Source organism: Drosophila simulans, chromosome 2R (genome assembly GCF_016746395.2).
Source record: "Drosophila simulans strain w501 chromosome 2R, Prin_Dsim_3.1, whole genome shotgun sequence".
Classification (NCBI taxonomy): Eukaryota; Metazoa; Arthropoda; class Insecta; order Diptera; family Drosophilidae; genus Drosophila; species Drosophila simulans.
In genome coordinates this window covers 10,376,227-10,391,931 of record NC_052521.2, presented here as the reverse complement: position 1 = coordinate 10,391,931, position 15,705 = coordinate 10,376,227, and positions in this window count along the sequence as shown.

The window sequence follows — 15,705 nt, the reverse complement described above, 5'->3', positions numbered from 1 at the left end:
TGTGAGATTTAAGGACTACAACTCCTGCAAAATGGGTTCACTGCTGGAAAGCAGCGACATCTGTTGCTCATTTTAGGAACTCGTCCATACATAATTTCTCTACATTGACATACTAATGTATAATATTTTCCAAAACTTTAAAAAAAGTATTCAAAATAAAAAACTTTTGAAAACAAAATTTAAGAATTTAATTTAAATTTAACTATATGCATTATACAAAAAAGCGAATTGAATATTATAGCTAAACTGGCATCTCTGGCGCCACCACCTTGAATGTTACCAAATCGCTTTAGCTCCGCCACAAGGAGCAATAAAAATGATACCGAAATGCCGCCCACTTATTGCGGGCGGATTTCGATGTGGGGGAGTGGCACTGCCATTATGGTTGTGTATTGATCTAAAATTGAATGTAAATTGCGGCAACTCGAATGATGCACGTGGGAAAGAGCAGCTGCCCGCTGGGACGAGCACTCGAGCCACAATGTTGCCAATGTTGGGCAACAGCGGGCGTGGAATCCTTTGCCAGCTATGCCTCTGTTATCCTTCCTCCTGTCTGGACGCCGTCTGCCGCGCCGGGGTGTCCTGGCGTTCGTGTCCCCTGGCTTTCTGCTAAATCATGCGACTGCCATTAAACCTCGCTGCTGCAGCCATTGCAACAGAGTGCAGCCAGTGTCGTTGACTCGGAGACAAAGTTGCTCCTATGGTCAGTGGCCGATGTCCAGGGTCCTTTCACTCGTAACTCTTCCAGATAACCAGGGGCGACACTACCAACCGGCCAACCAGCCAAGTAGCCGGCGAGCCAGCCAGCCAGCATGTGTGCCCACAGCGAACTGGGCCATAAAAGACCATTACATCTTATCTTGGCCAATTGGCTTTGGTTAAAATTTCTGGCCGGCGGGGGAATTTATGCCGGGGGCATGGCCCCCCAGTAAGGCATGCAAATAATTTAAATCAGCAGGAAAACACCTGCCGGACCTTCTGAAATGTGGCGCATGCCAATGGAATGCCAAGTAGTAGCGCTGAAGGAGGACCCACTTTACTCCGGGCTCAGCTCGATGGAGTTCCCCCAGGCGAATCCCGTGTCGTCGTTTATCTCGCATATTTGGCTTGTTTATGCTTCCCTTATGCGCTGCCCCGCCAGAAAACTGTCGACTTTTCGCTCCGTTTCGTTGAGCTTCCTTCCGTTTTATGACTTCATATTGTGTATGGCATTGAGTTGTTGCCGGAGCTGTCGTCTCGCAGATTTTACGACCATGATGGCGCATTAAATTTTATAACTTATCAAAGGGCCAAAGCCCAAACGGCCCCCCTGCCTACCCCCTTCACCATCCTTGGCGATGTGTCAAAATCCGGAATGGCATGGGGTGTGAATGCTGGGGGAGGGTATCGCTCGAAAGTCATTTAAATTTTGGTTAACTGTAAATTGGCTCTCGGTACTCAGGCACGGAAATTTGGATACCACTGCCGTGTCCCCAACCCGAAACGTACGTTAATTGAATTTCGCGTCAAACAAAAGACTCTGCGGCTGAAATGTGGCTTGTCACACCAAAAAACCAGGCAGCGGAAGAGGATGGATCCTGGAATGGGTACGGAATCGGCGGCACGGGACTTTCCGGAGGGTATACGCCATATACGGATGTGTGCGGGTCTGGCTTTGACTTGATTACGACATGCGATGAAATGGGCTTGGGTGACACCCACATGACACTCCAACGGGTTGACAATACTCCCATTTTCAAGAGCACTCGTCCCGCAGTCAAGTTGACTAGTTGGAGGGGCACGGAAAAACTTTTGAACACAACTGTACTGCGGCGCTCGATAAATCGGAAATGATTTGCAGTCAAACGTTTAATTGTTCCTTTGTCTATCTAGTGTAGTTCTAGAGTGTACTGTGTGTAGACGATCAATATTATATTATTTATTTAAATTATTGCTTAGACTGTCGGTCTGTCATCGAAACCTGGAGAATTACTAAGGCTAGATAGTTGGGTAGTAAATGTTTAATCAGCTAACACTTAGCGATGTGTGAATAGGAGTTCGAACCACTTAATTGCTTTAGAAATAACTAATACACTAACATGGTCAATAGGGTCGGTAGTGAATAATACTCTAGATGATAGTCGAGATTGTTCTCTTTTGAATATGAATCGCTATTGATACGTACGTTTAATATACCATCAGTTCATTGACGAATTAATAGTTTCAATCTTTTTAATAATCGTAAGCTTACGTGTAATACGTCAATAGCTTAGTGGCTTTCTGATTCAGTATCTGGATCGGATTTATCCGTTTCGTATCATTAAATTAAAACATTTGCATTAAAAACAGATATTTTGTCTCAATACATTTCACATTTTGCGCCCATACTCTTTCATCTACCCTGCACTTCATCCCATATGTACGAGCATTAAATGCACTTGTTATTTTGCAATCAAAGCCAATTAAAGCCATCAAACGGGCTATGGTAAATGGATTTGCGTCTGACATTGATCTCCGTAGACAGCAAAGCACCCAAAACCACCCAATGCCACCCCGAACCACTTGACCGCAAATGAAACAAATGCAGGCAGTACATGGGAATTAACAACAATATATGACTATAATTGTGAGGGTTTGAGGGCGATGCCCGGCGCTTGTCTTTGTGGCCATGGAGGGTGTGACCTGCACAGGGCAATTGATTTAAATTAAAATTTAAATGGAAATCAATTAATTCGGATTGCCAGTGATTTTAATTGAAATTCGTATTCTACGGCCAAAAACTAAAGCCCAAAACCAAAATGCGTACAGAGACCGAAAACGAAAACGGTTCGGTCGATTCCGAAATGGAAACTGAATTAACTGGCGGACGCAAAAGGAGTCTTTTCAATGACCGAGTCAATTATTGTCGATGCTGATGCAATTTTTGCGGCTGCCCCCTCTGCCGACATAAATTGGCATTGGTTGCAAAATTAACAATTTCATTTGATAAATCAAAGGTTGCCCGTCCGGCTGGACGGCAGATGGAATTGCTCACTCAGTCACACAGGCTCTGCCACAGCCACAGTCGCATTTGCAGACGCAGATGCAGTTGCAGTTGCAGCTGCAGCTGCAGTCGCATTTGCAGTTGGAGCTGCAATGCCAGTTGCACGCATCAGTGGGCATTGGCAACCTTTTGTGTGTCCATATTCAACATGACACGAACACCCACGCATCGGGGAGCATTCATTATGCATTGTTGCTTTCGCACACCCACACTCCCAACCAAGCCAACCACCCACCCATCTACATCCACACACATTCGCATTTGCATAATTGCATCTGTCATTGGCATTGGCTTGCTGGCTACAATTGCATTGACCATCGGCCACCCACTTTGGAGCCCAGCCCCCACTGCAAATTCGAGCCATTTTACTTTGTGTTCAATATGTTCAACATGCTACATTTTGTTTGCTTTGCTATGCAAAGTATGTCGAGCAAGTTCCCCAAATCGTTTTCATCTGCAAAACTGCGGAACTCAAATGGATTTAATAAGTAGCTGCTCTAAAACAAAACAATGACTTCTAATGCACTCTTTAACAGACAACTTTCACTAATATATTTATTAAATATCAAATATAATTAAACCATTTGTGCATCACAAATCATTTTATTTGGATCGGTTAAATAGTCCATAAATTTAATATAAAATAAATGTCATCAACAATAATTTGTTCAGTGAAACAATAGAGTGCAATATTTATATAAATTTCTTATATGCTGGCAATTTCTATCAAATGGTAATTATTTTCCATTAGCTGTCAACATATATTCAATTTATTGACCAATTTCTCCATATGCCATTTTTGGAGCATCCAAAGTCAGGAATGGAAATATTTGGCAATTGGCGAGCTTGGCTGACATTATTGTAAGTGCATTCCGGGTCCCAGGACTATTTTATTTGTTTTTACACTCTCGACATGGCAAACACAATTTGCCGCAGACGGTCAATGGTTGGAAAATCTCGCACTCGACTAAAATACATATCAGAGAAAATGACGATAACATTTTAAAATCATAGCAGGTAAATATTGACCGACGAACATCGATTTCAGTCGGATGTATCTATATATATATATATAGATAGCTAGATTTACTGACAGACTGGCTGTTTGGGGAAGCCAGTGAGCAGGGAAGTGAGGGGCGTGCTTTTAATTAAAAGGCCGAATGGGCCAAAAATGTTGGCAAATATAGAAGCACGCAGATTGAGTGCACAGATTCACTACTATGATGCAGTCAGTTGCCATTAAAGCCGATCGAAGATTGACTCATTTTTCGCCTTCAATCGATATTTGTGGTTCGGGCTGAGTCATGGGTTATTCGAGGACTTTTATGGTCCTTACTGGGCTCACATGTGTGGGTGGGTATCTGTGTGTGTGTTTGGATAATATTGCATGCACTTCATTTACTTTATGCGTTCGCTGTATCCTGAAATGTCCATGAATTTGGTTAGTCACTCTCCAGCCCCTCCCTTCCTCCGCTGAGCTTCGTTCCGCTGCATAAAATTTATTTCGCTTTTATTATCATTTCGTGCATTGAGTGCACCCCCAGCAACTCCCAGCCACCCCAAATTCCGCACCCCCTCGCATTTCTCGAGCGGAAGCAGTGGAGAAAAAATTCAAAGAATCGCCTGCAATTGACCTGCCCTCCGCCGTTGTGCAAAATGCTTTTCCCGGAGCGGATCTAAAAAATGGGTAAAAAATAGTTTTCGCCCCTTGTAAAAATATGTAAAGTTGCAACACGTTCGTTCTGGCCGTGCTTTTTTTCCTTTCCTTTAAAAAAATGAAATGGGGAGTCCATATATATATATATATGTATATGTCGCCGTAACAATAACAACAAGGACAATGGCAGTGACAACAAGGACAATGCTGCATGAACTACAGCGGGGGAGGTGTCGGTGGGGATTCCCTGTCTATTTTAGTTGCTGGGGTAATTTTTTCCGTCGTCGTCGCTTTCTTTATGCTTTGCGTTCAAATAATGTCATTTCGTAAATTGCTTCACTTCACTTCGGCCCCATCCCCATCCCCATAACCATTGCCCATTCCCCATCCACATCCCCCAACGAAAATAACCATCCCCATCCACAAACCGCACACCCTTGTTGGCATATTTTTTTAGGGCTTCCAGCTGAAACACAAACATATAGCGATACATATCCACATACATATCGAAAGTTCGGTTCGGGTTCTTTTCCTTTTATGTTTTCTGTATTGTTTTTTGTTTTTCTTTAGTTTATTTTTTTCTCCCCCCACCACCCATTTTTTTTTTATTTTGTCCACCGCCAACAATTGGCCTTTTAGCTCCGGCTGCGGGCTCGGCTCCTCCGCCCAGCTGCTCTTCCGGTTCCTGCGGCTTTTGTTTCATGGCAGCCACTCCGGTTCCCGATCCTCCTGCACTTCCAGCACACGACATAACGTGTGTCCATGTCCTTTTGAAACTTTGCCTTTTGTTTGGCGCGAAAATCAATTAACGCGCTCAATGAGCTTCAAAAACTTTTGCCCCAGCACACACAACAAAGCCAATTTACAGTTAACCAAAATGTAAATGTCCCTTTTGGGGGGAGTGGCCCAGGGTGACGGAGGGGGCGGGAAACACGAAGCAAGTGTCAACTGCTTTGATAAGCTGTTAAATTTAATGTGCTTCAATGTCATAAAAGTCTGTGGCAAGGACAGCAGCTGAGGGAGATTCAAAGGACCATAACACGAAAATAAGTTCGCAACGGCATATGAAGTCATCAGCAGCTCGGCAAAAGCCGCCCCCGAAAAGATTTATCCAGGAGGGGATTGTTTGGTGGTCTGGGAAAACTGGCTAAGAGTCTATTCAAAGTGCATGCAAATCGAGGTAAAAGATCGTTCGAGAATTATATCTAGTAACTCCGTTTCATCTGTACAAGATACAATTGACCCCTAAGTCATTTAGTATGCTTTTTAACAAATAATACAAGTAATCTATAGCATCTATAGCATAACTACAATTACTACCAACTCATATGGATGACAACCAGTTGCTTTTCCCCTAAATCTACCCAATCTACGTTCAGTATTATTCAATATTCCATAATATAAAAATTGATGCCTTTTGAATGAAGTATAATGCACTGGAGTTGCCATTTTGGTGTCTTATATGAATCCTAAACTTGTCATTCCATTCACGTTTCACATGAATAAGCTTTGATTTTATGGGTTACAATGATGAAAACGTTATTTTATACTCTTTTTTTATACACGTTTCTGGGTCTTGTGCAACATTTCAGATTTGGTTCCTCCTAAATGGTTAAGCTGAGCTGCCTTTTCTGCACATCCTATACTTTTCCCATTCACCTGCCCGATTCCCACGTGCCTCATCAAAAGCCGAATCAGATGCGGATACTGATACGCACTCGCCGCGATTCACATTCAATTTGAGATCAATGCGCGAACATAATGCGGAGCATCCACTTTCCCGCTTCCCGAAAAGTGGGTGGGACTTGGGGCATCAATTTTGTATGCCATTATGGCTTCTGTTGGCGGCGCCAAAGCGATTTGTGCTGCCAATTCCCCCAATCGCCCAGGTGATTGCATTCGCACATGTATTTGCGGGCTCCCTAAGTGATTTGTGGGGGTTGCAAGTTCGGGCAGGTCCTTGCAGGACATACCGCATGCATCCTTTGGGGGTAGAGAAACTACGGACGAAGTGCTCCATGGCCGAAACTTGTCCGACAATTAAAAGTAGCCAGAGTGCAGTGCGGCCAAAACGCAGGGCAATTGACAGACGGTCAGACGGGCAGACAGGCAGGTCCTTTGAAGTGGCTAAGAGACCGCAAACTTTAATTGCATGTCCGGCTCAAAAGTGGGGACAATTGACCAATCAAGCAAGTTTCACAAACTTTGCCAATTGTCTTTGATTTCATAGGCGGCCTGTTTGCCTCGGTTTGCTTGGCTTGAGTTGCGTGTTTGCACAAATTGCGGCTTGTGGAGAACTCAATTGTGCTTCCCATTGCCCATTTTCCATTTCCCATGCCCAGTTGAGTTTCCCACTTTCGGGCTTGGGAATGTCATTTATTGCCCGGCTCTGGAACCACCGGATTTATCTGGCTCCTTCAATCCATTGTCGTTGGCTTTTTCGCACCCCGAAACAGCAGTCAGTTCACCCTGGGCTTGTTGCCAAAAAAAAAGGAAAAAAAATTCCCTGATTTTCGGGTCTTAAAAATTTGGCTTATTGTCGTGCTCGGAGATTGCGTGTTCGCCTGTGTGTTGCGACGGATTTTTGGATTTTTCCCAAACAACAATTATTTTAGATTTGTGTTTTTTCAGGCATGAAATTAATTTCGGCTCTTTGTGGCCAACAAACGATTTGTGTTTGTGCGCCTAGTGAAAACTTTCATTAACTGCCTTTGACCTTAATCAAGTGTTTTGTGGGTGGCGGTGATGTTGGCTTTAAGGACCCACTCAAACCCAAGCCCAAATTGCAGCAAGGCAATTTGAGTCCGGGCAGTCAGTCGGAATGAGCATTGAACTTGTGCGCCGGCCATCGATACTGAAAACTGATACATCTCTGGTGTAATGAATGCCACTTCCATAATTTCTGACTTGCTGTTGCCATGCCATCGGAATGCCCGAATCCCGTTTCCATTCCCATTCCCAATAGCATACCCAATCCCAATCCCAGTCCCAGTCCCAGTTCCATTCCCACTGGAGTGCACTGAGCCGTGGGTTTTGCTTCGTTCCACATGCATGAGTGCATCTTGACTCTCGACATGCCAATTGCAAAATTGTTTTTCGTGCCTCCGCCTCTGCAAAAGGCTCCATCAGGAGCAGGTTCCCATGGCAACCCTTGTGGACCGGCATTAACAACACAATCAGGACGGATTTGAAGAGCACCGGCCACGATGCGAAGGTGTTATTGATGTACATCTCCATCTGCATCTCTCTATTTTCAACGGCCACTCCATCAGTCCATCGAGGGCGTGTCCACCCCGTGGTGCACTGTCAACTGCCAGTAGCCAGTATTCCATGGAGCACTCGGATGCTCCATCTCACCATTTTGCCCGATAGGGCTCTTCAACTGCTCCCCCCTCTAAAGCATCCGCTTGCTCCCGAAATGAATTAAAAATGCTCCATGCCGACGAGAATTATGGAGATGGCGCCCGGCAAATTAGTTTAACTGGTAGTCGAAAAGAAAAAAATTTATATATATATATGCTAAATTAATTTCAATGCCAGGCAACTGAAACTGGAACTCAGTTAAAATCCGTTTGACAGTGAATAAAACTGCTCGCGTTGCGTCTGCCAGTCTGGTGGACGCGGAGGTCTGGGTTAAGGGTTTTGGGCCTTGGGTTTGGAGTAGGATTTCAGGGAGATTCGGTTCGGGTTCTGCTTCAACAAAGTGCAATTCATTTGGCGCCACTGCCGACGCCATTGGGCGCCATTTTGTTGCCGCAACTTTGAATGGAATGGGATTACGAGTGCAGCGAGGCAATGAACAAGTTTTTTTCACCCTAAAGCATTTTTTTCCACTACAAGTTCTGGGCAAAAAACGTTCAAGTTTATTCCGAATGGCGATGTTGCAAATTCCAGTGCTGGCCATGTCCAATGAATCCACCTAAGTGGGTCCAGTAATGGGCAAAGTTAAGCGTTAACTGCTTAGGTAGACTGGCCAACTGCGGCTCTTAGTTGATGCACTGTTCAAAACTGTGGGGTTGTGTAGTCTTTTTGGTAAACAGTTTTAATTGCCTCCAATAAAAAATTGTATACTACTTGATATAATCCTAGATATAACCATGTTCCCGATATTATCCAATACTCCTCTGATATTTTTTTATAATGAGCTGACTAGTCCTATCTACCTTTTAAAGCCTGCCACTCCCATTAATTGGCAACTGTATTTAGTGCAGCTGTAAGAAGTATCTCTGCCTTTCGGCCAACCACTTTGAGCCGAGTTCCATTTCCACTTTGATTGGCCACTTTGAGTGCTCATTGTCGGTGAAAATCAAATTAGAAGCGGGCTCAACGCTGCCTCCTCCTCCCCCTTCTCCCCCTTAACCATTCGAAGTGGAATCACTTTGAGGTAGCTCAAGCTCACATCTGACTAATTCCAGGCCATTTCCGAAGCTGCACTCTGTCGCTGAGCAGCGTGGTGGCATGCCACATGCATCTCTTTCAGGCAGAACACACCCCCAATCCGGCCCTGCGAAATGTAGCGGAAAATATGGCGTTAGTCAGCGCAGAAACAGGAAGACGGAGCAGTCCGCAAATGGATTGCCTTCCACGTGGACGGGCGGGCAGCGGAAAGCGCCCAAAACAGGTTTTGGCCTTCCAGAGCAAGGCGCTTACGCAACACGCTCCCCGGAGGCAGACAAAAGTGAGCGGGTTTTGGGACACCCCGAATGTATCCGAAATTAAGTCGTTATCCAGCGCTAAAATATATGCAAATTGTTTTCGGCTCATGTCAGACATAAACTCTTTTTATGGCCAAGTGACATGTAAATCCACCTAACCCACTCTTCCCGATCTATGGCCACCCTAGAACCCCCCCGGATCCCCTCTCTATTTGTCTGGAAACACTTTCGTCTGCGTCTGGCAAAGAGAATTATTCCAGACCCACTGTGTGTGTTCACGTTTATGCACTCTCCGTGTATCCAGAATCAGATAAGCGGAGCACACAGCTCAACCCACTCCGGACTTGGCTTTAAAACCCCCTAAACACTCCAGCACAGAGGCGCGTATAGTGGGGTACTTTTGGCTTCAAATGATATTAATGATATTTGGAAAAGGTGCATGAAAACAAATGTAAGCATATCAATTCCACTTCACTAAAGAAATGAATAATGTTTAGCTCTTTGATAATGTTTGGCTTGAACTAAAAATCTGTTATAATGTATAATGATAAAAAAGACCTGGGTATATGGTCTTCAGGTCTTCACTTAATTCTCTAATCTCACTCCGCTCAATACCCCCTTTGAATTTGTTTTCACAGTGCCACTGCTTAAGGTCCTTGCAATTTATAGCGGGGGATGACTTGCCGCCACACGTTGTAGAATAATTGCGAATCATAAATATGAGGCACGACGTCCTCGACATTATTTAGAGGCAAACAGCGGGCCATAACTCTGCCCCCTCTGTTCCACTTGCCGTTTATGGCCTGTTGATTTCGCAGAGTGCAGCTAACAGTTAATTAAGACATTCAAGCCCTGCACCACCTCACCTCAACCACCCACCAATCGTCCATCCAGCGACTCATTCACGCCGAGCTCTGCTCCGGATCATCGCGTGTCTGCATCGAGGAGGAGGGGGAACTGGAGGAAGGCTCGTGCAGCAGGGCGGGAGAAAGACTTTCCATGTTCCATGTTCTATGTACTTCCCACAACCTTCTACACCCGGAAAATCCACGGGGATGGGGCTACAAGCTTCTAATTGAGCGTGCACTGGGCGCTTCTAATTATCGCACGAAGCGAACAGTTTCCCATTTCCCATTTCGATCCTTTGACGCCATTGTTCCCCTTTTCCAGGACCCCATCCTAACCCTTCATCTTGTTTGTTGTTAGGTTGTTTATGGCAAATGGCCTGCGACATTTGGCGAAAGGTTCAGCCGAAACACGAATTAAGTTGCTAGCGTCTGCGACAAAGTTTAAAGTCGCTCCTGTTTCGATGGGGCGGATTCGGGGCTGCGGCTGGGGATCTTACCCCCACTTACCTATACACCCAAACAGCCCACCCATCCGTCCATCCACCCGTGCATCCATCCATCCATCCATCCTAACTTCATTACCCAGCACGGAGCTTGTGTGTGTGTGCAAATTTCCTGTTCTGCTTTTTACGGCGGCACGTAATCAAATTAAGCAATTACTGCCTGGCGTTCCTCCCCTCCGCCCATCGCCCACCGCCCACCGCATCCCCTTGATTACGGGGCAACTTCAAGGGAAAATCACCAGCTGAAGTTGGGCTCTGCAATCATAACGGTAAATGTTGCCCAGGCAAATGGAATCGGAGCTGGAGACCCCCAGAAATGTTACCCTGCGCACAAGTGGGAATCAGTCCAACACCAGCCATGCAAGCGAAGGACATCCATATCCTGGCTAATCCACAGCGATGTCTGGTACTCGTAACTCGAAAGGGGAGATGTATGCGAAACTGGGAGGGATTGGGGTGGGGCTGGGACATTCCTCTCCTCCCCATCCATCCATTGAATTCAAATGATAATCGTTTGGTTTATGACCAATTAATCAACTCCGCCGCAAAACGCAAAAGGAGAGGAGGATACACTTTCCGTGGACATTATGCGACTTCACAGCCGCTCCCTTAACGGCTCCTAAACAAACATCCTGGACATGACTTTGGCCACTTTCCAATTGGACAAAACCCTCCTGTAAGCGATATATTTACGATTCTTTGGGTTAGTATAGACACACCATGTTGTCAATTAATAATATTGAATGTGAGCCCAAAGTGGAGTGGGTATTCCCGTGTCCTTGGCCTTGGTCATCCCAGTACTCCACCTACTGGGTGTATCCCATCCCTTTCGCTTAATCGCTCGGTCGTAAAGCCCCGAATGCGAATGTTCCTAATTATAACTGACCACGCAGCAGTGCAATTCGCTTGCGTTTGTTTCTGTTTCTGCTTCTGTTTCTCCATTTCCTTTGGAACACCAGGAACCAGGAACAAGAAACAGCTCCCCCAGTGACCTAATGAGCCATTTAGCCAATTGGGGTTAATGTCCACACCCGCACAAAGGAGCGATGAAGGGGGCGTTGGCTTCAGCTGAAGCCAACTTGAGCGCTACTCCTTGATGAATTTTTGAAGAGGCTTCGAGCGAACTTTCAGCCAGGATAAATATATCAACCCGATTACCTACTCCGAACTTCCTCCTCCTGATTTCCTCGTTTCCTTTATTTGCTGAGCTCGGCTCTTCATTTTCATATTTTCCTTGTTTATGGCCAAACATTTTGGTCACGTTCCGGGGACGTGAGCATTTTTAGGCAACTTTTCGACGTGCTATCGAAGTTGCCCCGGGAGGCGAGGTGGGGAAGAGTGTGGAAAGCATGTCCTGGGGGCCTGGTTAAGTGCATTGTTCCATTGCTGATGACTGCAGCAATCGATGGCTTACAAAAATTACAAGGTAGCAGCAAGTTGTTGACCTATCTCGTGTCTGCTTTTGACGTGAACTGCACGTATATCCTTTGGAATATTGTAAGCCTGCACTAGGTTTCCTAAACAGTCCAAACCCGCTTAGTCGCCGTCGAGCACCAAACAGTGCAACAAGACAGGAAACAAACAACTCCCAACAATCCACGGATCCGATTGCAACGATTGGACGAATGTTTTGTGGGAGAGCGGACGGTAAAGATGCACTTCGAACGCTTTCGATTTCAATTTGTCATTGGCTTGGGCTCGCAAATAAACTGGGGTGTCCCGCCGTGGTACCAAGCACTCCTTTCCACTCTGCCAACCCATCTGACAGCTCATGAAACTGTAATTGGAAGTCCCTGCAGCTGGGTGTCCCTGTCAGTTGGAGGAGGACTCTGCCATCATTGGAGTGCTGCACCAGCACTCCATTTTTGATAAACGAAACCCGCACTGGGATGACAGATTGCACCGAACCGTAGTGATGGTATCCTGCCCGGCACCATGGTGACTCACATATTAATTATTGGCCCACAATATTGAAACAGAAACCCCAGCAAATGCTCTGAGGCAGTTGACAAATCGATTTCTTTCCTTTGCCATGGCCAACGAAAGGACTGACCTGGGACCGCACCCTTATTGTCCTGGCCCTTGCCGTATTCAAGTTTCAGATTTGATTTCCGACTCTCCAGCCAGTTTCTGCATCCCGGACATCCATTGGTGTCAATTAGGCTGTGGAAAGCTTTGTTCGCCTGCAAATTGGCATTTCATTATGGATGCCATCCTGTTGCCATCGCATTGCGCATTCATTGGACTGCTTATCACTGGATGTGGATGGCGGCAGGAGGTGCTGTTCCTCGGGCTTGCGGTGCCATATCGAATATCCCGCATCCTTTATCAGGCTCATCCACATATTTTCCAATTCATTTCATCGCGAGTTGTGCGGAATCATCTGAAATTCAAATATCACCGCTAAAAAGCGTAGCCATGTCTGAGTCCGCCTGTATCCTGTATCCTGCCTCCTGGTGTTATCCTTCATCCGTGTCATCCTGCCTTTTCTGCCCCTTTACCACCACTTTCCTCACTTTACGATCGAATGCTAATAAAGTCGTCTGCCGTTGGCCGTCGGCGCCAACTTGCATAATTCAATTACATCCGATGCAGACTCATAAAACTAAATCAAAGGAAAACAAAGCGTCACGCTTCATTTACTTTAGTACAACTCCTCGACGGGGAGAGGTCCTGTGGATACATGCCACGCTCCCCAGGCCAACAAGCCCCCATTTCGAAGTGGAGACACATTGAGCCGGCTAAGAGCAATAAAAGCGTTTGCCAAGAAAGTCTCCTTTGGCTCTTTTTTCCCCTTAGCAAGTATCCTTCGTGTTGCTAGTCTGCTTATCCTCTTTGGCCGCCACCCAAACGCTCGGCTGACAGTTGACGTCCTTTGGATGGCTTTGGCTGGTGTGGTGGTCTCTGGCAGACTCCTGAACTCCAGGCGGCCATCCAGCTCCACTCCCGTCGCCTGGCCATGAAACATGAAAGTTTCCCGTCACTTCCGACGCCCCCGAGGCGCTGCTTTGCATGGGAAGCGGCAAACAATTTCCTCGACTGAAAGTTGGCTGCGACTTTGATTCTAGTTTTGCGCAGGGGAGGGGGTTCCCGGCAATAATAATATCGCAGAATGTGATTGTGTTGACTGATTGCACTGGGTTGCTGCGAGAGTTGGCAGCAATTTCTTGCAGTGCACTTAACTTTATTGTGCGCCAGTACGGAGCTGAGTTGCCCTTGTGGCGGATTTGAGTTAGTGCCAGGCATCAGGCATAAAGTGTTGGCGCATTATTATCTTTCGGACTTCATAACTTCTGGCCCTAAAGTTCTGATTGGGCGCCGGCGAAGTGCCAAAAGTGCTGGGCAGACGACTTGTCTTAGCTGAAACAACATTTGCCATGCCAATTTGCGGGCCACAGAGGTCGCAGTGCCGCCCCATCATTATTTTCACATTTATCGAGCTAATTAACAGTCGGGAAATACGTGAGGCAATCGAAGCGGCTGCACCGGAAACGCTTTCATTTCGCAGACAAACGTCAAAACGAAAAGTATTTAAACTGAAAATGCCCCATCACGAGAGAAAACTGGCTGACAGTTCTCAGAAATTTCTCAGAAAACACTTCGACAGGCGTTGAGGAAATGAAATGGCGAAAAGGAGATGCTGGCGTGCTCAAAGGATGTTTGATTTGACAGCCATTCAAGGACTGCAGTTGCACTCGAGTCTGTAGATTGGTGGAATGGTGCACTGACCACTGGTCATTTCTGCTCTCCGCTGATGTGAATAATGCACAATCCTTTTCGGACGCTCCTCCGCCATGCCCCAACATATCGGGGCGTAACAATGTCTTGCAAGTGCTGCTGTCTGCCAACTCGCAAAGTGTTTCCTTATTCTCTGATCCTGGCGCCTTCGCAGTCTGCGTCTTTGGTTTCGGTATCCGACTGGGTTTTATGATGGCGCAACAATCTGCAGGCTGTCAGGATTACTTTCATGCGGCAATTTGTTGGCCAGTTGGCAACTTTTGCCACATCCACATTCACATCCACAGTCCGCTGTCCAGAGCAGGGAATCCACCCCGTGCTCCTTTATCCAGCTCCTGCTGGCTTCGCCCTTTCTGGTCACGTGCCCATTTTGTTTACATGCCGCATTAAGGGGATTCCATTCCGTTTAGTTTTCACTCGCTGTGTTTCGTTCGTTTCGTTTTATTGCTATTTGATTCTATTTTCCGTTTGCCACACATTCATTTCGCCATATACCCTCCGCTATATATCCCTGCCACAGATCAACGCATATTTGTTTTTACTCTCGCATTATTATCCTTATCCCGCCCCTTTCTTCTTCTTCCGCCCGATTCCCTGATGGGGTTGGTGTGAACTTTGGCACTCGGCTGCAGCTTTTTCTGCGGCTTATCCTTCGTCCTGCAACTCCTGCAACTATTTAGTGCTTTCCACTTGCGTTCCCACTTCCATTTATTGTACTGTTTTGCGGCTGCTTATTGTGTTCTATATCCGCCCTAGTAGTGCCATTTGTTGCATCGAGGGTTGACTGGCTTAACCTTTCCTTTTCCGCTTCATCCTCGGCTCTGCCAGCACTCATTACTCGAGGAGCGAGCGTGTGGAAAGGGCTGGGCGAGATGGGGTTCGGCTGGCAATGTAGATGTGTTCGCCTCGCTGATAAGTGCACGGTTGGGGGATTAGTGGTCTCTTATCAGTTCGTACTGACGTAGTTTCAACATTCGCCCCCATCCGACGAACAAGAATCGGGGATTTTATCACAGGCAATTTACTTGCTGGCAACTTAATGGCGCCCAACGTGGCACGTGCTCCACGTGCGAACAGCTCGCAATGGATTGTTGAGATTGCGAATTGAGACGGGGTTGACTGCTGCTGACTGGCGCCTGGTTAGCCATGAAAATTTCAATTATTTTCAGAGGCCTTGTTATGATTTGTAATTGGTTTTCTTTCGTTTCGTTTCGTTTCAGTTCGGTACGCTTCGCCACTTGCCGTGCGGATGTCCCTTCTTTAATTAAAAGTCCGAGCGTAT